General features: G+C 43.9%; 1 pseudogene; it reads left to right on the top strand.

Annotated features, from left to right (window-relative positions):
- The window catches only part of LOC124027699, a 34,145-nt pseudogene extending 8,432 nt beyond the window's left edge, over positions 1–25,713 (top strand).
- Positions 25,714–25,992: the final 279 nt, after the last annotated feature.

Here is a 25,992-nt window from a genome sequence, read left to right as displayed (position 1 = left end):
CTACACGGAGCATGTAGAACTAACCTGTCTGTTCTGTCCATTACAGATGATCCATAACTACATGGAGCATGTAGAACTAACCTGTCTGTTCTGTCCATTACAGATGATACATAACAACACAGAGCATGTAGAACTAACCTGTCTGTTCTGTCCATTACAGATGATACATAACTACATGGAGCATGTAGAGAGGATCAAGCTCCACCATATGAGTGTAGTAGAGACTTCAGACTCTGGAACTGTGGGCAGAGTCAGGTAAGGCTTGGTGTTATACAGGTAACTGCCAAAATAATTGAAACACTTGATTAAATGAGGGTACAAAGTCTATTGAAAACAGGTACTTCCACACGGGTCTGTTTCCTGAGATAATTAAGGAATTAACATCCCATCATGGTAAATATTCTGGGCAGGCCATTATTTTGGCTGCCATGGCTATGCCCCCATTGGATGACAATGTCCCCATCCACAGGGGATGAGTGGTTTGATTATTTAACTTAAATTTTTTTTTTTACCTTTATTTAACTAGGCAAGTCAGTTAAGATCAAATTGTTATTTATAATGACGGCCTACCCTGGGCAACACTGGGCCAATTGTGCACTGCCATATGGGACACCCAATCACGGCCTGATGTGATACAGCCTGGATTCAAACCAGGGACTGTAGTGATACCTATTACACTGAGATGCAGTTCCTTAGACTGCTGCGCAACTCGAGAGACAGAGTTGATGAGCATGAAAAAGTACTTAAGTAAAAATACAATAAAGTGCTACTTAAGTCATTTTTTGGTATCTGTGCTTTACTATTAATATTTTTGACAACTTTTCAAATAAAATAAAATTGTATTAGTCACATGCGCAGAATACAACAGGTGTAGTAGACCTTACAGTGAAATGCAGAATACAACAGGTGTAGTAGACCTTACAAAATGCCAAGCCCTTAATCAACAATGAAGTTTTCAGAAAATACCCCCCCCCCCAAAAAAAAAGTAAAAGCTAAGAGCAGCAGTAAATAACAATAGCAGGGCTATATACAGGGGGTACCATTACAGAGTCAATGTGCGGGGCACCAGTGTCGAGGTAATTGAGGTAATATGTACATGTAGGTAGAGTTATTAAAGTGACTATACATATATAATAACAGAGTAGCAGCAGAGTAGAAGGGGGGAGGGGGACAATGCAAAGAGTCTGGGGAGCCATTTGACTAGATGTTCAGGAGTCTTATGGCTTGGGGGTAGAAGCTGTTTAGAAGCCTCTTGGTCCTAGACTTGGCACTCCGGTACCGCTTGCCGTGTGGTAGCAGAGAGAACAGTCTATGATTGGGGTGGCTGGAGTCTTTGGTCATTTTTAGGGCCTTTCTCTGACACCTACTGGTATAGAGGTCCTGGACGGCAGGAAGCTTGTCCCCGGTGATGTACTTTTACTTCACTACATTCCTAAAGAATATTATATTCTTTTTACTCCAAACATTTTCCCTGACACTCAAAGTACTCCTTACATTTTGAATGCTTAGTAGGACAGAAAATGGTCCAATTCGCACACTTATCAAGAGAACATCCCTGGTCATCCCTACTGCCTCTGATCTGGCGGACTCACTAAACACACATGCTTTGTTTGTAATGATGTCAGAGTGTTGGAGTGTGACCCTGGATATCTGTGAATAAAAACAAGACAATTGTGCTGTTTGATTTGCTTAATATAAGGATTTTTTAAAATTATTTGTACTTTTACTTTTGACACTTAAGTAGATTTTAGCAACTACATTTACTTTTGATACTTAAGTATATTTAAAACCAAATACTTTTAGTCTTTTACTCAAGTAGTATTTTACTGGGTGACTTTCAGTTTTACTTGAGTGGTTTTCTATTAAAGTATCTTTACTTTTCCTCAAGTATGAGAATTGACTACTTTTCCACCACTGCTTATGGGAGATTCTGAAGCGGCGCCTGAGACAGCATTTCCTCCACCATCAACAAGACAACAAATGATGGAATTTCTTGTGGTAGAATGGTGTCACATCCTTCCAATAGAGTTCCAGACACTTGTAGAATCTATGTCACGGCACAGTGAAGCTGTTCTCGTTGTGGCCCAACACCCTATTAAGACACTTTATGTTGGTGTTTCCTTTATTTTGTCAGTTACCTGTAGATCATTGTGATCATCTGTTAGCAGGTGGAATTTAATGACTTGGAACATTCTAAAAGTATATATTTTTAAATGTTTTATTTAACCAGGGGAGCTCATTGAGACCAAACATTAACATTCCAATAAAACATTTATAAAAACTACAGATTACAATTTAAAAACTACAACTTCAACATCTGAGTAAATGTTGACATTTAATCAAGACAAATGCAATTCCTATTTCACAAATTCAACATTATACTCCTAAACTGCCTTAGCGGAACGAGGGATTCAGGACACTGGGAGTTCTGCAGGTTATTCCAAAAATCTAAACTGAAGGTGGATTCACCTCATTTGTTTAGTAGAGCTTTGTAAACAGAAAGGGAATAGTGAAGTAATCTATGGGACTTTAATGAGGACCAGCCAACCTTTTGATACTGCCTGACCCTCTTCCTCTTCTGTCTCTCTAGGAAAGAGCGTCCCATGTCTCTGGGTGTCTTCCCCATGTCAGGAGGGGGGGCAGTTCTGACCCCTGACCTCCAGGCCAGGTCTGAGACGCCGGGCGCAGAGGCCTGGAGGTTCAACGACCTGGAACATCCGCGCTCCAATGCCAGCCTCAAGGTGGGAAATGGGGATGGCTCGATAATAGATACACAGAGATGTGATTGACACAGCCTAGAAAAAAAGGGGCGAATTAAACTGTCTATTTTAATGATCAGATACATTTGAATAAACCTGAGTCTGTTTATTTCTGCCTGGGTGAGGCTATAGGGCCCTGTTGAAATACATTTGAAATGCCTTTTTCTGCAAGAAGGGGGGGTTTGGACTAATCATGCACAGTGTGAGAGAGCAAGGGTGCACCTCAATAGTCTAAAGTGGCTGCCTCCTATTGTTTCCTCCCCCTCATGTGCTTAGAGTACAGGGCTTTGGACTAGGCACGCTTAGCATGTCTAATGAAGAGGCCTTTGGAAAGGGGTCTTAGAGGGGAGAGAGTCGGCACCCCTCTGTGATGTCTTCTAGAAGGATCTGGCAGGGGTTTCTGTGTATTCATACAACCGCCCTCCCCTCCTGCATGTTTCAGAGAGGGCCAACTTCATGAATATGCATAACTTAGCAGGATAGAATGCTCCTTATTTAGTCATTTGTCCTCATGCTGTTAGATGTCTGTCAGATGGTAACATAATGACATCATCGCTCTCTGGCGTTGGATGAGATTCTCAGTAGTCTACCAAATGCCGTCACTCTCCCCCCACAGACCCACAGTCACAAAGACTTACAGTGTGTTATTGTACCGTCCTGAACGGGGCTTTGCAGGTCCTTTACATAAGCGGTAGCAATAAGCATCACCACTTTGAAGATTACTGCATGGAGTCTGTATACATATCTGTTTTTCTCTTCAGTGATGATGATACTTAAATGTAAATGTAAATGATACCCTAAGGGTGCCTGTGTTATTTCGGCTGCTACTCCGCTTCGTTCAGAAGTGGGGCATGGTCTCCGTGACGAGGGGTAGACGGTCTGTGCCGTGGTACATTCTGGGATAGAGGCTGCTGGCAGGCACCCAATCCCTGGGGGAGAGAGAGCGCAGGCCGGCACGTGATTGGATGTTTTGACTCTTTGTGAATGAGTAGTTGTATTGATTGTCAAAATGTTCTATTACACAACATTTTATGGCGTGGCCTACCTAGAAATAGCTTTTTCTTTTTTGGAATCGTCTATTGTTGATCTGTAAGTGTAGTGAGAGTGGTATCTCTTAGACTGTATTGGTTTTCTTTATATAGGCTATAAATACTCAGTCCCAGCATTCAAAGCTGGTTGAAATGATGTCATAAGAACAAGTTGGGGGTTATGTGCAAACCCCATGTTGACATGACCATAGTTTTCTGACATGTATTCTCTTCAGATGAACTGCTCTGAGTTCATTAACAAATGCCATCGGTCACTCACTACTATTGATTAAGCACTGCTCTCGTCCAGCTGTCAATTCATACAGCAAACATATGTCTCGCAGCCATGAACCAAATGCTGTGGGCCATTTCAACCAGATTACCACTGCTTCTGATGCCTGGACTTTTAGAATGGTAACGGAATCATTCATTGCAATAACCCGTCTCTTACCCATACAGAAGAACATAGAAAAGGGAGATTGCAGCCACCAATGAAGGATGGGAACATATGTATTTTCAGATTTAGTTTGTAATTCGAGTGTGTTCAGGGTTTTTGGGTTCTCCCATAAATAAGGGCGACCTCATAAGCGTTCAACCCAAAGAGTCAGTATGTGAGTAACTCAAACCCTACATTTCATTGACACAATAATACTCTGACTATGTAAGTAGGGTTCTTCTGTATGGTTCAGTGACTGGACTTCATAGGCTTCAGTCAGCTGTGGTGAGATGGTAGTCACTGGGCTAGTGGGTCGCCTCAACACCTCCCACATGTTGAATCTAATAACCTTGACTTTCAGCCAGCCATCACCAGCTGTGAGCAATGTAGACCGACACTCACACACACTCACACACACACACACGCACGCTTGGCAGTGTGTGTTGCCTCAGTGCTTCTGCAGAAATGCGCCTCTTCATTGTATCTCTCTTCCCAAGCAGTTGGATGCAGACGAGCCCCCAGAGAAAAGGGATGGCTACAGTACGCTGCAGATCTCTTGGGGGAATTCTCTCCCAGACCACTGCAAGGTAGTTGTCTCTGTGGTGGTGGAGAAGAAAAGCGTCACTGCAACCCGCTTGTACATCGCCATGGAGACCCCATGTTGTGTGTGTGTTGGGGCTTTAGTAGTTGTCTTCATTGTGCTGATTCATTTTCTCAGAGCAAGCAGCATCTCTATGCGCATCATTCAAAGTCCCTCACTTCACAGACCACCTGAGCCCAATGCAACCATGTCAGGTTTCCCTTCAAATCCTAGATAGATCCTCCTCAGTGAGCTAAAGGAACAGTCCATGATCACCTCCATTTAGTTTCCCTCCTAAAATGAGCTGTTTTGATCAGTCAGTGGTCTGTAGAGTGGGGAAGGCGTGGTTCCATTCAGCTTCTATGTTGTCGTGTTTCATTTTGCCAAGCTGCATGGTACTAGCTGTACTTCTTACACAAGCTGTTGCTGTCCTAGCTCCGTCTCATTGTTTTCACGTGAACTTGGAAGCAAATTGTCTCACAGTATGTTGTCTCACAGTTTTAGCATAACACTCTCCGTAGTTAAATAACAGTCTTCGTAGTTATAACACTCTTTGTAGTTTTACACAGTAGAACTCCACTCTGTACTTTTCTATCTTATTGTACTCTATGTAGACTTAACATTGGAGATTAGTTCACTTATTATTTTGTTGTCATTCATAGTGAATCTTGTGTTTGTTTCTGTTATGAGCTGACCTTTGAGTTGTGTTTGTGTTCTGTGTTGTTGTCTCTCAGTGAAGGAATGGCACTCCCCACTGGGCCCATGATTGGTTTATGTTCTGTGTTGACCTCTGACCTCTTGTGAAGTCCATGTGAACCCTGTGATCTGATGTGAAGTGTGAATTAGTGTGTATTCGCTGTTGACTGTGTTCTACCCTTCCTTGTCCCAGTCAACATGTTCCTGGTCCTGAGCTCAAACTACACAAAATAGATGATCTACCATCAAATTCATATTTGATTATTGTACAGAATAATGGATACCAATTTCAGTTTTTTAGAGCCCAATGAAAAAGCCATCACTTCAAATAAATACCTTTAAGAAATGTTATATATTAAAATGAAACATCTTTACTCCCGAGTCGCACAGTGGTCTAAGGCACTGCATCTCAGTGCAAGAGGCGTCACTACAGCTCCTGGTTTGAATCCAGGCTGAATTACATCCAGCTGTGATTGGGAGTCCCAATTGGCCCAGCATTGTCCGGGTTTGGCCGGTGTAGGCCGTCATTGTAAATAAGAATTTGTTCTTAACTGACTCATAATAGAATACATTTTTAATGGAAGTTGATGGATCATAGGAGATGGGTTTCTGTCTGTACTACTTGTATCCTCAATGTCTGTAACTAGTGCTTGTTTAGTTTTGTCTCCAGCTCCAGTGTGATTGCTTTAAGCCAGGCTGAGCTGTGGTGTTGTGGTGTCTCCCCTGTCAGACCTGTTACCATGGTGACATCCCTGTGTTCCTTACTTCCTGTTCTGTCTCTACTGTACCTAGCACTAGAGGCAGGAGTTTTTCCTCCGCACATGACCGTACCATGAAAAACTCTGGGCCCTAGTTCAGGAAAATGGGTCAAGGTCAGGGTTAGGGTTAACCTTTGACTCTTGACCTCTCTGTGACCTCTATGATGACCCTATCGGTTGTGGTTGCAGGACGAGCTGTCGGACCTTGGCCCAAAGTCGGTCACTCCCATGTCCACCACGGCCTCGGACGTCGCCATGGAGGGGGAGGGGCCAAGCAGTAAGAGCATGGAGTTGCTGGCGGCACTGGGGAACAGGTCAATATCAGTGGGTATGAAATGTTACTCACGATACTACAAGTCCTCACGACAAGTATTATAATGGTAGATGACAGAGAGATTTGTCTTTGTATCCATTCTTGATGATCTAATAGCACATAATGAAGGTCTCTTAGATTTGATTCTATTCCGTATTATATGTGTCCTGTAGGTTTGCCAGAGAATGATGATAGCTCAGAGGTGCATGACATCATTGAGTCCACCCCTGAACTGGACATGGACCTCAGTGGATACAAAGCATCCAGGTAACCCCTACAAAACCATGACCATATAATCAACTTGGGATAAATCCTCTCTTTCATTGACAAATTGAGATGACAATTTAGACCTTGAAATACATTGTGTTTTACTCCTGTACAATGTGCTAAATGCTAACTGCTAATCCCTCCACTATGCAGCACCCCGACCAAAGGAGGCATTGGCATTGAGAACATGGCGTTTGACCGCAACACAGACTCTCTGTTTGCGGAGCTGTCGTCTGCAGGCATAGGGGACGTCATCGGAGACGTGGACGAGGGGGCCGACCTGCTGGGTAAGCGAGGGAAGGACCTCTTTCCTATAGCAGCAAAACACCTCCAAGGATGTGTAGTGTTTAGGATTGTAGTAACATTGTTATAACACTAGTGACTCTATGGTAATGAAATATAACACCTTTAACGATATGTGGCTATTTTAGTAATGTTGTAGTAACATTGTAGTAACGTTATGATAATGAATTACAACACAAGGATCTGTTTCTAAATAAGCTATTCTGTAAGAACTAAATTAAGCCTGACACCTTCAAGAAATAGTATTCATTTTCCCCCAGCATTACAGCAACTTTTGGGAAGATTTATCTATTTTAAAAAATGGACGAACAAACTGTGTGACACTGTCAACTACAAAGTTCAACAATTGGATTCATTTAAAAGTGTATCTTTAGAATATGTCTCTTGACAGATGAAGTTAAACTAGTTTTGGAATGTCTTTTGACAGATGGAGTTGAACTAGTTTTGGGATGACTTGTATTAACCCCTTGTGAGTGTCTGAGTGTGTTGTTTACCCAGGTGACCTCCCTACGTGGTTCCTGCTTCTGTGTTCAATGCATGCTAACTCGTGAATTACTATAGTAGCAGGCCACTGAGTTAGACAATAAACTGACACTATTTTACTACATTCAGCTCACTAATACACACTGGCTGTTGTACTGAAGTGAAATAACCATTGCTGTTAGGTAAAAACAAAGCTAAAGTGGATTTAGAAATTCTGCTTGTATAAGTTGAAAGTCATTCTCTGCTGTTAGCTCCATCAGTGTCTAACCCGCCTCTCTCTCTCCTCGTTGTGTCCTCTCATCTGGCTCTTGTCCCTAACCCCAGTGGAGTACTCTGGTGTGTATTATGACCTCAAAACCTCTCCGTTGTTATTTCTCCTCTGATATCTCTCTCTATGCCCTCAGAGAAAAACTCTATTCCAGGGATGGGTATCTGCAGTTGTGGGTGCAGGATTTTGCTCCACCCTAACACACCTGACTTAATTAAAGCAAACATGGTCTATATTGGAAAACCATGGCTAGTTTTTCAGGCTTTGTGAATCTGGTGTGTTTCAATGCTGGGCTGGAACAAAAGCCTGCCTGTATACACTGTGGCCCTTCAGGACCAGTTGCCCATCCCTGCTCTACATTTGGCCTGCTCTACATTCGGCCTCTCACCACCTCATATCTACAGCTCATTGCTCTACTACTACTGCCTTGACCTGCATTTGACCCCCGCTCCTCGCTAGCATTACAGTGGAAACAAAAGTTGATCACAAGATGAAACCAGACATATGAAAACTGTTAGAAGGGCTAAATGCATTTGGAAAATGTTTGTTCTTCATATAACTGCTTTGGTTATACTGATTTCTGTCTAACATGCACCATAAGCATGAAGAATAACTCATCGTACAGCTTTAATAACACAGTTTTTACTATACAGCTGAAATAGTTTTAGTCTGTGTGTTTGTTTTTATAGCTTCTCTAGCTTTCCCAACTGTCTCTCTACCCTAGAACTGTAACTCATTCCTTTCCCCACTTGTTAGGACCTAGCTTCATTCCTTTCCCCACTAGCCTGTTAGGGAGTACCCAGCTCCCTCACTAGCCTGTTAGGAGTACCCTAGCTCTCATTCCTTTCCCCACTAGCCTGTTAGGACCCTAGCTCTCATTCCTTTCCCCACTAGCCTGTTAGGAGTACCCTAGCTCTCATTCCTTTCCCCACTAGTGTTAGGAGTACCCTAGCTTTCCTTTCCCCACTAGCCTGTTAGGAGTACCCTAGCTCTCATTCCTTTCCCCACTAGCCTGTTAGGAGTACCCTAGCTCTCATTCCTTTCCCCACTAGCCTGTTAGGAGTTAGCTTTACCTAGGCCTGTTAGTACCCTAGCTTCCTCATTCCTTTCCCTTTCCCCACTAGCCTGTTAGGAGTACCCTAGCTCTCATTCCTTTTCCTTTCCCCACTAGCCTGTTAGGAGTACCCTAGCTCTCATTCCTTTCCCCACTAGCCTGTTAGGAGTACCCCACTAGCATGTTAGGAGTACCCTAGCTCTCATTCCTTTCCCCACTAGCCTGTTAGGAGTACCCTAGCTCTCATTCCTTTCCCCACTAGCCTGTTAGGAGTACCCTAGCTCTCATTCCTTTCCCCACTAGCCTGTTAGAGTAAGCTCTCACTGTTAGAGTACCCTAGCTCTCATTCCTTTCCCCACTAGCCTGTTAGGAATAGCTCTCACTACTAGCTCTCTGCCTGTTCCCTTTCCTTTCCCCACTAGCCTGTTAGGAGTACCCTAGCTCTCATTCCTTTCCCCACTAGCCTGTTAGGAGTACCCTAGCTCTCCTTTCCCCATTCCTTCATTCCCCCACTAGCCTGTTAGGAGTACCCTAGCTCTCATTCCTTTCCCCACTAGCCTGTTAGGAGTACCCTAGCTCTCATTCCTTTCCCCACTAGCATTCCTTCCCCACTTCCCCCTTTCCCCACTAGCCTGTTAGGAGTACCCTAGCTCTCATTCCTTTCTAGCCTGTTAGGAGTACCCTAGCCTCATTCCTTTCCCCACTAGCCTGTTAGGAGTACCCTAGCTCTCATTCCTTTCCCCACTAGCCTGTTAGGAGTACCCTAGCTCTCATTCCTTTCCCCACTAGCCTGTTAGGAGTACCTGCTTAGTTAGAGTACCCTAGCTCTCATTCCTTTCCCCACTAGCCTGTTAGGAGTACCCTAGCTCTCATTCCTTTCCCCACTAGCCTGTTAGGAGTACCCTAGCTCTCATTCCTTTCCCCACTATCATGTTAGGAGTACCCTAGCTCTCATTCCTTTCCCCAGTTAGGAGTACTAGCTCTCATTCCTTTCCCCACTAGCCTGTTTAGGAGTACCCTAGCTCTCATTCCTTTCCCCACTAGCCTGTTAGGAGTACCTAGCTCTCATTCCTTTCCCCACTAGCCTGTTAGGAGTACCCTAGCTCTCATTCCTTTCCCCACTAGCCTGTTAGGAGTACCCTAGCTCTCATTCCTTTCCCCACTAGCCTGTTAGGAGTACCCCTCTCATTCCTTTCCCCACTAGCCTGTTAGGAGTACCCTAGCTCTCATTCCTTTCCCCACTAGCCTGTTAGGAGTACCCTAGCTCTCATTCCTTTCCCCACTAGCCTGTTAGGAGTACCCTAGCTCTCATTCCTTTCCCCACTAGCCTGTTAGGAGTACCCTAGCTCTCATTCCTTTCCCCCTACTAGCCTGTTAGGAGTTAGCTCTCATTCCTTTCCCCACTAGCATGTTAGGAGTACCCTAGCTCTCATTCCTTTCCCCACTAGCCTGTTAGGAGTACCCTAGCTCTCACTCCTTTCCCCACTAGCCTGTTAGGAGTACCCTAGCTCTCACTCCTTTCCCCACTAGCCTGTTAGGAGTACCCTAGCTCTCACTCCTTTCCCCACTAGCCTGTTAGGAGTACCCTAGCTCTCACTCCTTTCCCCACTAGCCTGTTAGGAGTACCCTAGCTCTCACTCCTTTCCCCACTAGCCTGTTAGGAGTACCCTAGCTCTCATTCCTTTCCCCACTAGCCTGTTAGGAGTACCATTCCTTTCCCCAGCTCTATTCCTTTCCCCACTAGCCTGTTAGGAGTACCCTAGCTCTCATTCCTTTCCCCACTAGCCTGTTAGGAGTACCCTAGCTCTCATTCCTTTCCCCACTAGCCTGTTAGGAGTACCCTAGCTCTCATTCCTTTCCCCACTAGCCTGTTAGGAGTACCCTAGCTCTCATTCCTTTCCCCACTAGCCTGTTAGGAGTACCCTAGCTCTCATTCCTTTCCCCACTAGCCTGTTAGGAGTACCCTAGCTCTCATTCCTTTCCCCACTAGCCTGTTAGGAGTACCCTAGCTCTCATTCCTTTCCCCACTAGCCTGTTAGGAGTACCTAGCTCTCATTCCTTTCCCCACTAGCCTGTCTCATTCCTTTCCCCACTATCATGTTAGGAGTACCCTAGCTCTCATTCCTTTCCCCACTAGCCTGTCTATTCCTTTCCCCACTATCATGTTAGGAGTACCCTAGCTCTCATTCCTTTCCCCACTAGCCTGTTAGGAGTACCCTAGCTCTCATTCCTTTCCCATTCCTTTCCCCACTAGCCTGTTAGGAGTACCCTAGCTCTCATTCCTTTCCCCACTAGCCTGTTAGGAGTACCCTAGCTCTCATTCCTTTCCCCACTAGCCTGTTAGGAGTACCTAGCTCTCATTCCTTTCCCCACTAGCCTGTTAGGAGTACCCTAGCTCTCATTCCTTTCCCCACTAGCCTGTTAGGAGTACCCTAGCTCTCATTCCTTTCCCCATTCCTTTCCCCCCACTAGCCTGTTAGGAGTACTAGCCTGTTAGGAGTACCCTAGCTCTCATTCATTCCTTTCCCCCCACTAGCCTGTTAGGAGTACCCTAGCTCTCATTCCTTTCCCCACTAGCCTGTTAGGAGTACCCTAGCTCTCATTCCTTTCCCCCCCACTAGCCTGTTAGGAGTACCCTAGCTCTCATTCCTTTCCCCACTAGCCTGTTAGGAGTACCCTAGAGTACCCTAGCTCTCATTCCTTTCCCCACTAGCCTGTTAGGAGTACCCTAGCTTTCCCCACTAGCCTGTTAGGAGTACCCTAGCTTCATTCCTTTCCCCACTAGCTGTTAGGAGTACCCTAGCTCTCATTCCTTTCCCCACTAGCCTGTTAGTTAGCTCTCATTCCTTTCCCCACTAGCCTGTTAGGAGTACCCCCAGCTCTCTCATTCCTTTCCCACTAGCTGTTAGGAGTACCCTAGCTCTCATTCCTTTCCCCACTAGCCTGTTAGAGTACCCTCTCTCATTCCTTTCCCCACTAGCTGTTAGGAGTACTCCCTTTCCCCACTCCTGTTAGGAGTACCCTAGCTCTCATTCCTTTCCCCACTCTCTGTTAGGAGTACCCTGCTCTCATTCCTTTCCCCACTAGCCTGTTAGGAGTACCCTAGCTCTCATTCCTTTCCCCACTAGCCTGTTAGGAGTACCCTAGCTCTCATTCCTTTCCCCACTAGCCTGTTAGGAGTACCCTAGCTCTCATTCCTTTCCCCACTAGCCTGTTAGGAGTACCCTAGCTCTCATTCCTTTCCCCACTAGCCTGTTAGGAGTACCCTAGCTCTCATTCCTTTCCCCACTAGCCTGTTAGGAGTTTCTCATTCCTCCGTTGTGTTTCTCCATACCTCATGTCTCACTCTCTCCACCTCTCTCTCTCGTTTTCTTGCCTGACTTGGATTGCATGGTTTTCTCAGACCTTAGCTTGCTCGGTAAGACCTCACCTGCTCGCTCCATCCTACTCTGTTGCGACATGTAACATGTTCTGTGTGGTGGCTGTTGGGGTTGTCCCTGTTTTGTTCTTCTTAGAAATATCTCACTATGAGGTATTTAACACCCTGAATGGACTGATTCTTTATTATATCTATATGAATATTAAAGTCAGTCAATGTGACGATGTGTTCATCCATTGAAGTAAATGCACCTCCATAAATATTGATTTATTTTGGATGAAGATTTTAAAAACATAGTTGATTAAGAACTATTTGATACATAATAGAATCTATCCAGGCCTTCTACACATGCTGTTCTATAAACTCCAGTTGTATGAACACAAAGCAGAAAACGAGGTCATTTCTCCCCTGGCTGGTGTTGCTCCTTGTTTACAGGTATGGGTCGTGAGGTTGAGAACCTGATCACGGAGAACACACAACTAATGGAGACAAAGTAAGAAAAACACACTGAGATGGGTGTAGTTTTAGATTTATTTGACGTTTATACTCAACAAAAATATAAACGCAACATGCAACAATTTCAAGGATTTGATTTACAGTTCCATAAATTCATTAGGTCCTAATCTATGGATTTCACATGACTGGGACTACAGAAATGCATCCGTTGGTCACAGATACCTTAAAGGAAATGTAGGGTTGTAGATCAGAAAACCAGTCAGGATCTGGTGTGACCACCATTTGCCTCATGCAGCGTGACACATCTCCTTCACATAAAGCTGATCAGGCTGTTGATTGTGGCCTGGGGAATGTTGTCCCACTCTTCAATCGTTGTGCGAAGTTTCTGGATATTGGCGGGAACTGGAACATGCTGTCCTACACATCGATCTAGAGCATCCCAAACATGCTCAAGGGGTCTGGTGAGTATGCAGGCCATAGAAGAACTGGGACGTTTTCAGCTTCCAGGAATTGTGTACAGATCCTTGAGACACGGGGCCGTGCATTATCATGCTGGAACGTGAGGTGATGGCGGCAGATGAATGGCACGACAATGGGACTCAATATCTCATCATGTTATCTGCCCATACCATAACCCCACCGCCACCGTGGAGCACTCTGTTCACAACGTCGACATCAGCAAACCGCTCGCCCACGCGACGCCATACACATGGTCTGCGGCTGTGAGGCCAGTTGGCTGTACTGCAAAATTCTCTAAAACAACGCTGGAGGTGGCTTATGGTAGAGAAATGAACATGAAATTCTCTGGCAACAGCTCTGGTGGACATTCCTGTAGTCAGCGTGGCAATTGCACGCTCCCTCAATTTGAGACATCTATGGCATTGTGTTGTGTGACAAAAAATTCAATTTTAGAGTGGCCTTTTATTGTCCCCACCACAAGGTGTGTAATCAGCTTATTGAAATGCCACACCTGTCAGGTGGATGGATAATCTTGGCAAAGGAGAAATGCTCACTAACAGGGATGTAAACAAATTTCAGCACAAACATTTTAGAGAAGGAAGCTTTTTGTTTCTGGGATCTTTTATTTCAGCTCATGAAACATGGGACTAACACTTTACATGTTGCATTTATATTTTTGTTTAATGTATACCCCCCAAAGTTATTAAAATGTTATTAGTCTTTTAAACTGGTCTAAAGTCTATTCCCTATTTAGATGTATTTAGCTTTGTAGATCCCACTATACCGGACTATATACGGGAAGCACAACATAACACAAACAGCTTGCATGCAGTGTTGTAAGGTGTCACATTCATTCCTTTCCCCCCTTGTTTCCTGTAGGAACGCTCTGAATGTGGTGAAGAATGACCTGATAGCGCGGGTGGATGAGCTGTCGTGTGAGAAGGATGTGTTGCAGGGGGAACTAGACGCTGTGACACAGACCAGGAAAAACCTGGAGGAGAAGAACAGAGAGCTGGAGGACGAGCTCAAGAAGTGGGTGAATAACAACAACAACACACACTACACACAACTGATCATGTAAGTTCTACACCCTGTTGTATTCAGGGCATGTGACAAATCAGATTTGATTTGACAACAGCAACACACCATATTAATATGGCCACCCCAATTATAAGACTGTTTTTAGGGAAGTCACCAAGAGTAAACTGTCAACATGAACACATGGCATAGCATATTGTTGATGAACCTGATTGAACCAATTCTTCTGTTTTTCCAGAGTGCGTGTGGAGATGGAGGAGGTGAAAGGGAAGCCAAACGAGGAAGAGGATGTGAGTGCCTCTTACCATATGTATAACATTGTCCTGTATAATGTGACTGTACCTCTTCATGTCCTATAGTGGTGCCCTTTTCTATATTGTAATCACTGTTAAATGTATATTTTTATGATATTGCTGCAAAATGTACCTTCCTTAAAATTCAGCTTGTTACTGTGATTGGTGCGTTGTATGTCCGACCAATTCAAAACACCCTCTCTCTCTGGTGTTCCAGAGTGACGTTCCTACAGCCCAGAGGAAGAGGTTCACCAGGGTAGAGATGGCTAGAGTCCTCATGGAGAGGAACCAGTACAAGGAGAGACTGATGGAATTACAGGAGGCTGTTAGGTGGACAGAGATGATCAGGTGAGGAGGAGGAGAGGAGAGAGTAGGATTGAAGGGAATCGAATTGAGCCAGTATACAATGCAATCCCTCAGCTAATCATGTATTTTTAAACAATATGGCCAATTAAACAATTTGGTCAATTATATCTCCACATTTTAAGAGGACTTTCCTCTTAATCTGAATGCTAGACTTGAAACTAGGCCACTGCCATACACTTGAGTCAGTGGCGGTCGGTGCCATTTAAGATCAGGGAGGACAATTTTTAATGAGCATGGCCTTATTTCTATTACAGCATATTGGATAAATGTCATTCACATTCCCCATTTTTTCCCGCTTGCTTCCGTTTAAGATTTGTTTTTCAACAGAATCGGCAGAATGAATACACCCCTGATCACCTGCAAACACAGTTCACTTTCATAGAAGCCACATACAAACAGCATAATCACTTTGCTTGTTGTATGATTCCTTCTCACATCCACGTTCTCTCCTCGTCTCACCTTTTCCCTTCACTTGTGGACTTCATTGCACAACACAACAGCTGTCTGTGCCCAGGCGCAAATGATCGCTAACCACTACACCAAGCCTACATTGTTGTTACCATGTTAGCTAATGTCATAGTCAACATATCTACCAGAACTAATGTGTTAGTAAACCTGCTACAATCATGCATTACGGTGTACAGCCAGTAAGCAGTTTAGCAGTTACACTGGTGAGCCCCGTGGCAATACATTTATTAAAACAAAAGCTTACCTTGACATGAAAGAGTTCCAATGTTGGATAGCCATAGCCTGCCAGCTAACGAGAGAGAGAGGCTCAATATATATATATATATTTTTATATTTTTTTTGTTTGTTCTAGAATCAGATACCTACATGAAGGAATAGGCAAAGGACTATGGATACAACATATGAATCTTTTCTCCAGTTATTTCCATGGCCTCTGCTATAGTAATATGCAGCAGTTGCTTTATAACTGGTTCCCAGAGTGACGTCAAAGTTCATTGTTTCAGAACACCAAACTTCCAGAATGTTCAAAAGTAAATAAACATTTTTGGAGATCAAATGTTAATAAATAGAATGAAACATAATACTATGTTGCCTAGTGAAGGGTTTCGTTCTCCACAACCCCTTTCATACACACTCTTTAAGCTGCACTCTGAGACTCCACTCTGAAAGCATCCGTCTGCTCTATCCTTGCTCTACCAATTGAAATGAATGAGTTGAAGGGATAGTTCAGGGAAATGACATAGTTATCTAAATATCTCTTTACTTAAGAAGGCTTTTTATGGACAAGGAGTGACTGCAATCAACACTTTGGTTTGGTTAAACTAACCAATGTCGTAAGTAATTGTGCTGAACAGTCCCTTTAACATGATGCCATGTTGTGTTGTCTTACCAGAGCCTCCAGAGAAAACCCTTCCCTTACTGAGAAGAAGAAATCCAGCATCTGGCAATTGTAAGCAGTCTCCTTCAATGACTACCTGTACGAAATAACTCATAGGAATTATATACATTTCTGATATGATGTATTCAACACTATCAACATGATGTCATATGCTAACATTCTGGAAATTCCATCCCTGTTTTCTTTCTTTTTGGATGTGCTATTAAATGTTCAGTCTTAGGTAAATGTTTTAAACATCATAGCCATCCCTCTCTTTCCCCTTGGTACAGTAACTACAGTCTAGCCATGGGTTTAAATACTATTTCAAATCCTTTCAAATACTTTAGCTTTGCTTGATTGAGCTTGCCTATTGCAACGGAACCAATAGAAAATTCCCAACTGCGTATATCTCACCCACCCGGCAGTCCATGCAGGCTAAAGAAAACGTTCAAAGTATTTGAAGGATTTTAAATAGTATTTGAACCCAGGTCTGCTACAGTCCCCTGAACAATAGACATATCCTGGATGTGTACTACTCTTCATGTTTTCCATCCAATCCACAAACAAATCAGTCCAATGTGATTCTCTTGCCCCCCCCCCCGCCTGCCCCTGTTGCCTTATGTTGTCCTGCTAGTCTGCTTAAAGACTGCTGAGAGGGAGAGGTCTATGTCAGCTGATTATACCTCCTTCATGTCCTCTCAGAAGTTGTATTTGTTTACAGGAAAATGTATGGACAAGTGCTTCGTTCTGCAATAGGCCTATAACCTGTTGTAGTGCAGAGATTTACATATGTCCAACTCTTTATTAATGCGCATTCTTGTAAGATCTACTGTCCATTACAGTATGATGTGTAGACATATGAAGAAAATAATGAACAATATAATTGCATGCTTCTTTTGATCAACTGACAGAGATGTCCTCCTTCATCCCTGTGAGTTTTACTGTGATTAACTGTCTTAACATGGGGCTCTTTCCTCTTACTGTGGAACTCATTGTAATCACGTTATGCAGTCTATTGAAATCTATCTGCTTGATTACCATCTGTCCCACACTATCAGATTGCTATCTGCTATCGACATTCAGATAACATATGCCAAAACGTATATACAAACACAGAAATACACAGGTGTAGGTGTCCTAATATACAGTACTAGTGTACTGTATGTAAGCTTATAATACTATATATTAATATGTATAATATGTATGAGTTAAGGGGCCACGAGTGGTATTGTGATGTGTGGGCCTTGGCTTTGTTAATCAACGTTCCCAAATCCCCAGCATGCTTCACTTCACTATACTTGAGATGATGGTGGTGGTGGTGGGTGACAGTTTACTGTTGGTTGGTGGTTGACCCCCGGCCTTGCTCCTCCCTATACCAAACCCCTCCCCTTCGCATCCCTATTGTTTCTCTCTCCCCCGCAGTTTCAGCCGCCTCTTTAGCCCCTCCTCCTCCAGCACGGCAGTGATGAAGAAGGCGGAGTCCCAGGGGAGGGAGGTGAAGTACACGCCCCCTGCAGGAGGGGGAATGAAGAAGAGGAGCAGCACCTTCTCCCAGTTCCCCACCGAGAAGTCCAAGACCTTCGACTTCCTCAACGAGGAGTGAGTAGTGACACAGCACTCATTCTGTCATGTGTTAGTACTGTTGTATCTCTCCTTATTCCTCTCTTGACCTCTGCCATGATGAGCTATGGTCATTCACTCCATGTATTACACAGCACTTATAATAGAATCATGGATATGTGGTCAACTACTTATGATGGTTAGAACTGTTCATGACCTGTTCTATTTTAGAACTCTTCATAACCTGTTCTATTTTAGAACTCTTCATAACCTGTTCTATTTTAGAACTCTTCATAACCTGTTCTATTTTAGAACTGTTCACAACCTGTTCTATTTTAGAACTGTTCACAACCTGTTCTATTTTAAACTCTTCATAACCTGTTCTATTTTAGAACTCTTCATAACCTGTTCTATTTTAGAACTGTTCACAACCTGTTCTATTTTAGAACTGTTCACAACCTGTTCTATTTTAGAACTCTTCATAACCTGTTCTATTTTAGAACTCTTCATAACCTGTTCTATTTTAGAACTCTTCATAACCTGTTCTATTTAAGAACTGATCATAACCTGTTCTATTTTAGAACTCTTCATAACCTGTTCTGTTTTAGAACTGTTCACAACCTGTTCTATTTTAGAACTGTTCACAACCTGTTCTATTTTAGAACTCTTCATAACCTGTTCTATTTTAGAACTCTTCATAACATGTTCTATTTTAGAACTGTTCACAACCTGTTCTATTTTAGAACTGTTCACAACCTGTTCTATTTTAGAACTCTTCATAACCTGTTCTATTTTAGAACTCTTCATAACCATGCTACACAAACGTTCATATACTCCTAGGGCTTGTTTCTCATGACCCATATTGGGCATATTTCTGGACCTCAAAGCTTTTTCATTGGAGAATCTCATTTGACAGTGCTTTCTAGTCAGGATTCAGCAAACCAGCCCATAATGTAATTTTTTGTAATGAAATTCCCTTTTTGTCCTGTCTCCCTGTCAGAATGGACCCGTGCGCCTCTCCGTCCCGTAGGGGGAGCAAAAGAGGGCCCAGTACAGACAGGTCAAAGCTCACATGCAGAAGGAGGATGGACAGGTACAGGCCCACGGATGGAGTCTACCCAGCAAATCTAAGGTAGGAGAGGAGGGGATGGGAGGGAGAGAGAGAGGGAGAGAGTTTGCAATAATAACCATATCCAAGTTTTTATTTTTATATGACATCTTGTGTGTCCTTTCAGGTAGTGAACGGGGGCCCAACAGAGAACAAAGAGAAGAATCTACCTGTGCCAGTCTACCTGAGGCCCCTGGACCAGAAAGATGCTTCTATGAAGGTGAGCACAGCACACACTGTGATTAAGTTAACTTCATTTTGATCTGTGAAAACATACATTACAATTGTGCACAATGCAACATTTGAATACCAAGTTGTGATACACAAGTATAATACATGTTTTGCAATGGAGGCTGCTGAGGGGAGGATGGCTCATAATAATGGCTGGAATGGAGCAAATGGAATGGCATCAAACACATGGAAACTTTGTGTTTGATGTTGTTGATACCTTTCCACTTATTCCGCTCCAGCCTTTACCACGTTCCCGTCCTCCCTAATTAAGGTGCCACTAACCTCCTGTGGTGTATTGAGCTTTTTTAAATGAAATTTCTATACATTTGACGTAGTTGGATTGATTGATTGATTGATTGATATGTCTGCAGCTGTGGTGTGCTGCGGGTGTGAACCTGTCAGGAGGGAAGATCAGAGAGGGAGGGTCCATGTTGGAAGGACAGAGCAGGAAGGGCTCTGTGAGCAGCCTGGACCATTTAGAGACAGAGAACAAGGTAAGGGGAGGTGTTTTGAGCATGTTGGTCAAGGGGGGTGTACCCGTATCTTAAGCACCTTGACGTAAGGAGGGTGTCTTATCAGGATCACAGGACAGTTTATGGAAACTTCTGACTGTTTTAGAGAGCTTGTATATCAGTCAACAAAAGTACTGTATGCTGGAACTTTATACAATATAAGTGTGTTTAAAACAGTTTAATACTGTTTTTGAGAGCTTGTACTGTAAATGACTGGAGAAAGAAGACTGGATGGTAATACATACAGACACAAGTTAAAGCTCTCATATTTACTGGCCTCAAGCCATCATGACAGGCCTCAGTCAAGTCAACATGGTTAGCCCTTATACATACTAGTCCTGGTATAATGGAGCTCATGAGCAGTCTGTCCTGTCCTTGCTCATGACTAGCCTGTCCTGTCCTTGCTTATGATCAGTCTGTCCTGTCCTTGCTCATGATCAGTCTGTCCTGTCCTTGCTCATGATCAGTCTGTCCTGTCCTTGCTCATGATCAGTCTGTCCTGTCCTTGCTCATGATCAGTCTGTCCTGTCCTTGCTCATGATCAGTCTGTCCTGTCCTTACTCATGATCAGCCTGTCCTGTCCTTGCTCATGATCAGCCTGTCCTGTCCTTGCTCATGATCAGTCTATCCTGTCCTTGCTCATGATCAGCCTGTCCTGTCCTTGCTCATGATCAGCCTGTCCTGTCCTTGCTCATGATCAGTCTATCCTGTCCTTGCTCATGATCAGTCTATCCTGTCCTTGCTCATGATCAGCCTGTCCTGTCCTTGCTCATGATCAGCCTGTCCTGTCCTTGCTTCAGGAGCAGGAGAAAGGTGACCAGGAGAAGGAGAAGGAGCTGCGCCTGCAGGATGAGATGTCCTGCAGGGTGTGGATCTGTACCAGTACCCACTCCTCTACTAAAGTCATGGTGCTGGAGGCCAACCAGCCCTCTGACCTGCTGGACAGCTTCTACGCCTGCAACTCACACGTCCTCTGCATCGCCAGCATACCAGGTGTGTGTGTGATGTTTGTGTGTAGTTTGTGTGTGTATGTTTGTGTACAGTTTATGAGGAATTTATAGTATTAAAATTCCTCACAATGTCTCAAGATGGGTCTGTATATGTCAGTGTTGGCTGGTGTTACGTTCAATCAGATGAAGGGGTCATTGTAATGTCTGAATGGAATGAATAAAGCGCTACTGTGTGTGTGTTTTCACATGTCTGTTTCTTAGGTGTGTTGGAGACAGACTACCCTGCAGGGGAGGAGCTACCTGTACCCCAGGACCTGGGAGTCCGGGCCAGTTGATGGCGTGTCATTGAAAGGCAGCGTGGCCAGTCTGGGCTCCGCGGGCAGCGGCGGGCGCCTTGGCAACGGAAGGGACCACCGCCGTCCTCCAGATGGCCGGGGCAGGGCTCAATGACCTCCCGGCCCAGCACAGCTCAGGTAACACAGACACAGGAACTGACCGCGGTTCAGGACATTATAGCAGTGGTCACCTCCATCACTAGTCCTGGAGAGATACAGGGTTTGAAGGCATTAGTTCCTGCCCAGAACTATACTATTTCATTCAACCAGGAGTAGTTGAATGAGGGGTTTTAGTGTTGGCATTTTCACACTTTCACACACATTAAACGGGGTATGCCCTGGGTTCTACCCTGAATGATCCATTTTGTATCTAATGCATACTTACTGTAATATTTTCTCTCTACATATTCCCCCTACCTCCACCCAACAGTGGATCTGTCCAGAGAGCCCAGTCCTGCAGAGGATGGGGTCCCCACGGCGGAAGAGGCCACAGAGGCTACAGAGGAGGGGAGGAGAACCAGGGGCTGGTTGTCAGTCAGCCAGGCATCTACACAGAACACGTGTTCACAGACCCTCTGGGAGCCGGCCACCATGAGTCCTCCACTGCAGACACACAGAGGTGAGACTGTCTGACCTAGTACTAGTTAGTAGTGACCTGACCAGGGAGAACTCTGATCCCTTGTTTAAGGCACTGGGTTTTATACATGAGTGATTAATGTGTGTTTGATACACTAAAGCTCACCAGCCCTGTTCTTTCCCTCTGTCTCCCAGGGACCAGGAGGGGGTGGGTGAGGCGTCTCTTCCCGACGACATGCTCCCTGCTGGGGAGGACATCAGAGGATGAGCAGCGCCCTGCCCACCATGTGGCTGGGGGCCCAGAACGGATGGTGAGGACAAGGGGCCACTAGGGCCACACAGAAATAAATGAGTATGGAATATATAGTAGAATCTCTTTGGTCAAGAAAATAAAAATGCATTATACATTTTTTGTAATTTCTCTGTTTATGCACCCTGATCCATATAATTATCTTTAGAAAATCATCACCATTTATTTGGGGATAGTGTTTTTTAATCTTTGTCTCCTCTCTTGTCTCCTCCCTCTCTAGTTTGTATGTGCACTCGTCTGTGGCTCGGTGGAGGAAGTGTCTCCACGCCATCAAGCTAAAGGACTCCATCCTCAACATAGTGTGAGTACTCTGAGGACTCTTTTCCAACAGTCTTGAAGGAGTTCCCACAAATGCTGAACACTTGTTGGCTGCTTTTCCTTCACTGCAGTCCAACTCATCAGAAACCATCTCAATTGGGTTGAGGTCAGGTGATTGTGGAGGCCAGGTCATCTGATACAGCACTCCATCACTCTCCTTCTTGGTCAAGTAGCCCTTACACAGTCTGGAGGTGTGTTTAGGGTCATTGTCCTGCTGAAAAACAAATGATAGTCCCACTAAGAACAAACCAGATGGGATGCTTCACGGTGGGAACTACACACGCGGTGATCATCCGTTCACCTACTCTGCGTCTCACAAAAACACAGCAGTTGGAACCAAAAAATCTGAAATTTGGACTCATCAGACCAAAGGACAGATTTCCACCGGTCTAATGTCCTTGGCACTTGTTTCTTGGCTCAAACAAGTCTCTTCTTCTTATTGGTGTCTTTGAGTAGTGGTTTCTTTGCAGCAATTCGGCCAATTCACACAGTCATTTTACGATAATGCATTTTACTATAATGAACTTGTCATCTGCAGCAGAGGTAACTCTGGGTCTTCCTTTCCTGTGGCGGTCCTCATAAGAGCCATTTCATCATAGTGCTTGGTGTTTGTTGAGACTGTTTAGTTAGTTTTGATGTCTTAACTATTATTCTACGTAGAAAATGGTACAATTAAAGAATGAGTAGGTGTGTCAAACTTTTGACTGATACTGTACATGATTGATATGATTTATTGATTATTTCACACAAAGGTTCCCAAAGAGACAGACAGTACTTGTACTGAGTATTCAGGCCATGTATATCTCACAGACATGTCTTGTAGTGAGTATTCAGGCCATGTATATCTCACCAGACATGTCTTGTAGTGAGTATTCAGGCCATGTATCTCATGTCTCAGGCCAGACATGTCTTGTGGTGATTATTCAGGCCATGTATATCAGGCCATATATATCTCACCAGACATGTCTTGTAGTATTCTCACTGGGGTAGTGTATAGGCCATGTATATCTCACCAGACATGTCTTGTAGTGAGTATTCAGGCCATGTATATCTCACCAGACATGTCTATGTGCTCTCTGTCTGCAGGCATGTGAGAGAGGAAGAGTCCTGGTTGCCTTGGCTGATGGCACGTTGGCTATATTCCACAGAGGCCTGGGTAAGGATGCATTGATTCAAGCCATATTGTGATGCAGGTTAGCGTTTTTGTAATGAATCTTTCTAGCTGGCCCAGCCACAAAGTAATACAAAAATTAATTTAACCTCACCATAACCACACTGCTAACCCTAATGCCTAACCCTAACCTTAAATTAAGACTCAAAAGCAAATGTGTGTTTATATGAATTTTTAATATAGACAATTGTGACTTTACAGCTGGCTTATCTAGCGGAAATCACAGTTCTGCCTCCAGGACCAGACTCTAATAAACGTTAACCTGCTTTTTGTGATGTTCCCTGGAGTAAAACGGCTTGGGCAGCCATTTTGTGGTGTCACAAGCATATCATTTGTGTGTTTCTCCTATGCAGAGGGACAGTGGGATCTGACCAACTACCACCTACTAGACCTGGGCCGGCCGCACCACTCCATCCGCTGTATGACAGTGGTGCATGACAAGGTGTGGTGGCTACAGGAACAAGATCTACGTCATCCAACCCAAGGCCATGAGGATAGAGGTATCATCTGGATGTGGTTTATACTGAAACCTTCTGATGGTAGAAGGGGACAGTGTAAAGTGATTTGTGTTTCAGAAAAGTGCTAGATAAATGGGAATCCTTATGACTTTCCCCACAGCTGTTAGAAGTCTTTCCAAAACACCCAAAAGGAAGTTTCACAAAATGACACTAAAGTTATTGTATAATCTCCCTTTTTGGTTTGAAGATGTTTTGTTGTTCTAATTGTCGTAGTTCTACTTTTTAAGACTTTCATCCATGAAATTGATAAAGGCCCTTTGACTTATTCATAGTGACTTATTTGTCACCACACATAGGTTAGAATAACTCCAGCCCACTTTGTCCTTTTTATTCCACATAGGTTAGAATAACTCCAGCCCACTTTGTCCTTTTTATTCCACATAGGTTAGAATAACTCCAGCCCACTTTGTCCTTTTTTATTTCCACATAGGTTAGAATAACTCCAGCCCACTTTGTCCTTTTTTATTCCACATAGTTAGAATAACTCCAGTCCCACTTTGAATAACCTTTTTTTTATTCCACATAGGTTAGAATAACTCCAGCCCACTTTGTCCTTTTTTACATAGGTTAGAATAACTCCAGCCCACTATTCCACATAGGTTAGAATAACTCCAGTCCCACTTTGTAACCTTTTCCTTTTATTCCACATAGGTTAGAATAACTCCAGCCCACTTTGTCCTTTGAGATCTCATTGTCTTGTGTTTCTTGTGATCTAACACTTGTGTATTCTCTCAACAGTACAACCACAATCAAATAGAATATACACTGTATATCGGCCCATGATGTCTGTGCAATATCTGATAGTGATATAGTGTGGTTTAACATGGTTATAATGCTACCTTCTCTATTTCCTCCTGTGTAGAAGTTGTTTGACGCCCACCCCCGGAAGGAGAGTCAGGTGCGTCAGCTGGCCTGGGTGGGAGATGGGATCTGGGTATCCATCCGCCTGGACTCCACCCTCAGACTGTTCCACGCCCACACCTACCAGCACCTCCAGGACGTCGACATGAGCCCTACGTCTCCAAGATGCTGGGTACTGTACATTGACTCACTGTTTAAATCAATACAACTTTATTGGCATGAAGTATTGACATTGACAAAGCAGAGGTGTTTTAGGATGATAGATGAAAATGACTTTGTTTCAATAGAATGCATGGGGAATACGTGAATGATTGTGCTTAGGACTGTTGCGGTTACTGTATTACCACCACCGGCGTCATGAGTCATGACCTCAGTCAAATTCCACATGACCGTTGATTCACAGTAATCTTCTCTCATGCACTCTGGACATGCGTTGGTACAGTAGCACCTAACTCGCTAACGACCCATCCGGTCGCTAATGGTCCGGTACTCAGGGCTCTATTGTCCCTCTAACCACTCTGCCATCAATGCAAATGAAATCGAAAACACATCAAACACATCATCAAAACAGTACCATGCTATATATGTTGTCTTGCCCATTCACCCTCTGAATGGCACAAAACACAATCCATGTCTCAATTGTCTCAAGGCTTAAAATCCTTCCTTAACCTGTCTCTTCCCACTTCGTCTACGCTGATTGAAGTGGATTTAACATGAATAATGGATCATAGATTTCACCTGGATTCACCTGGTCAGTCTGTCATGGGAAGTGTTTTGTACACTCAGTGTACATTGTTACCCTGTAACACTGTCAATTTAGCATGAGTTTAATCAGTGTTATGACCCTGTCCTCTCTTCTCTCCTTCTAGGTACGGGTAAACTGGGCTTCTCCTTCGTCAGGATCACAGCCCTCATGATATCCTGTAGCCGTCTGTGGGTCGAACAGGAAATGGTGTCATCATCTCCATCCCGCTGTCAGAAGGTACGTCCATACCAGCTCCATCTCAGTCATCTAAGATGGCCTCCTCTCCTCACCTTCCTCAATCATTGTTCCTTGCCCCTTGAAAATGTTCATGTCCCTCAAAGACCATGTTTTATAACAACGTAATGATCAACAAATATTTTTCAAGCCACTGTATAAAGTTGTTGGATGGTGAAAAGGTTTATCTACTTTAACTTGGCCCATTCATTCCATGAGTTGATGTTTATTGGCGATTTCCTTGATGAGCCAGCTGCAAAGTCAAATTTGGCTATATTGTAC

The sequence above is a fragment of the Oncorhynchus gorbuscha genome, unplaced genomic scaffold, assembly GCF_021184085.1.
Source record: "Oncorhynchus gorbuscha isolate QuinsamMale2020 ecotype Even-year unplaced genomic scaffold, OgorEven_v1.0 Un_scaffold_3491, whole genome shotgun sequence".
Classification (NCBI taxonomy): Eukaryota; Metazoa; Chordata; class Actinopteri; order Salmoniformes; family Salmonidae; genus Oncorhynchus; species Oncorhynchus gorbuscha.
Note: the sequence above shows the minus strand (reverse complement) of the source record. Positions and strands in the feature narration are given on the sequence as shown.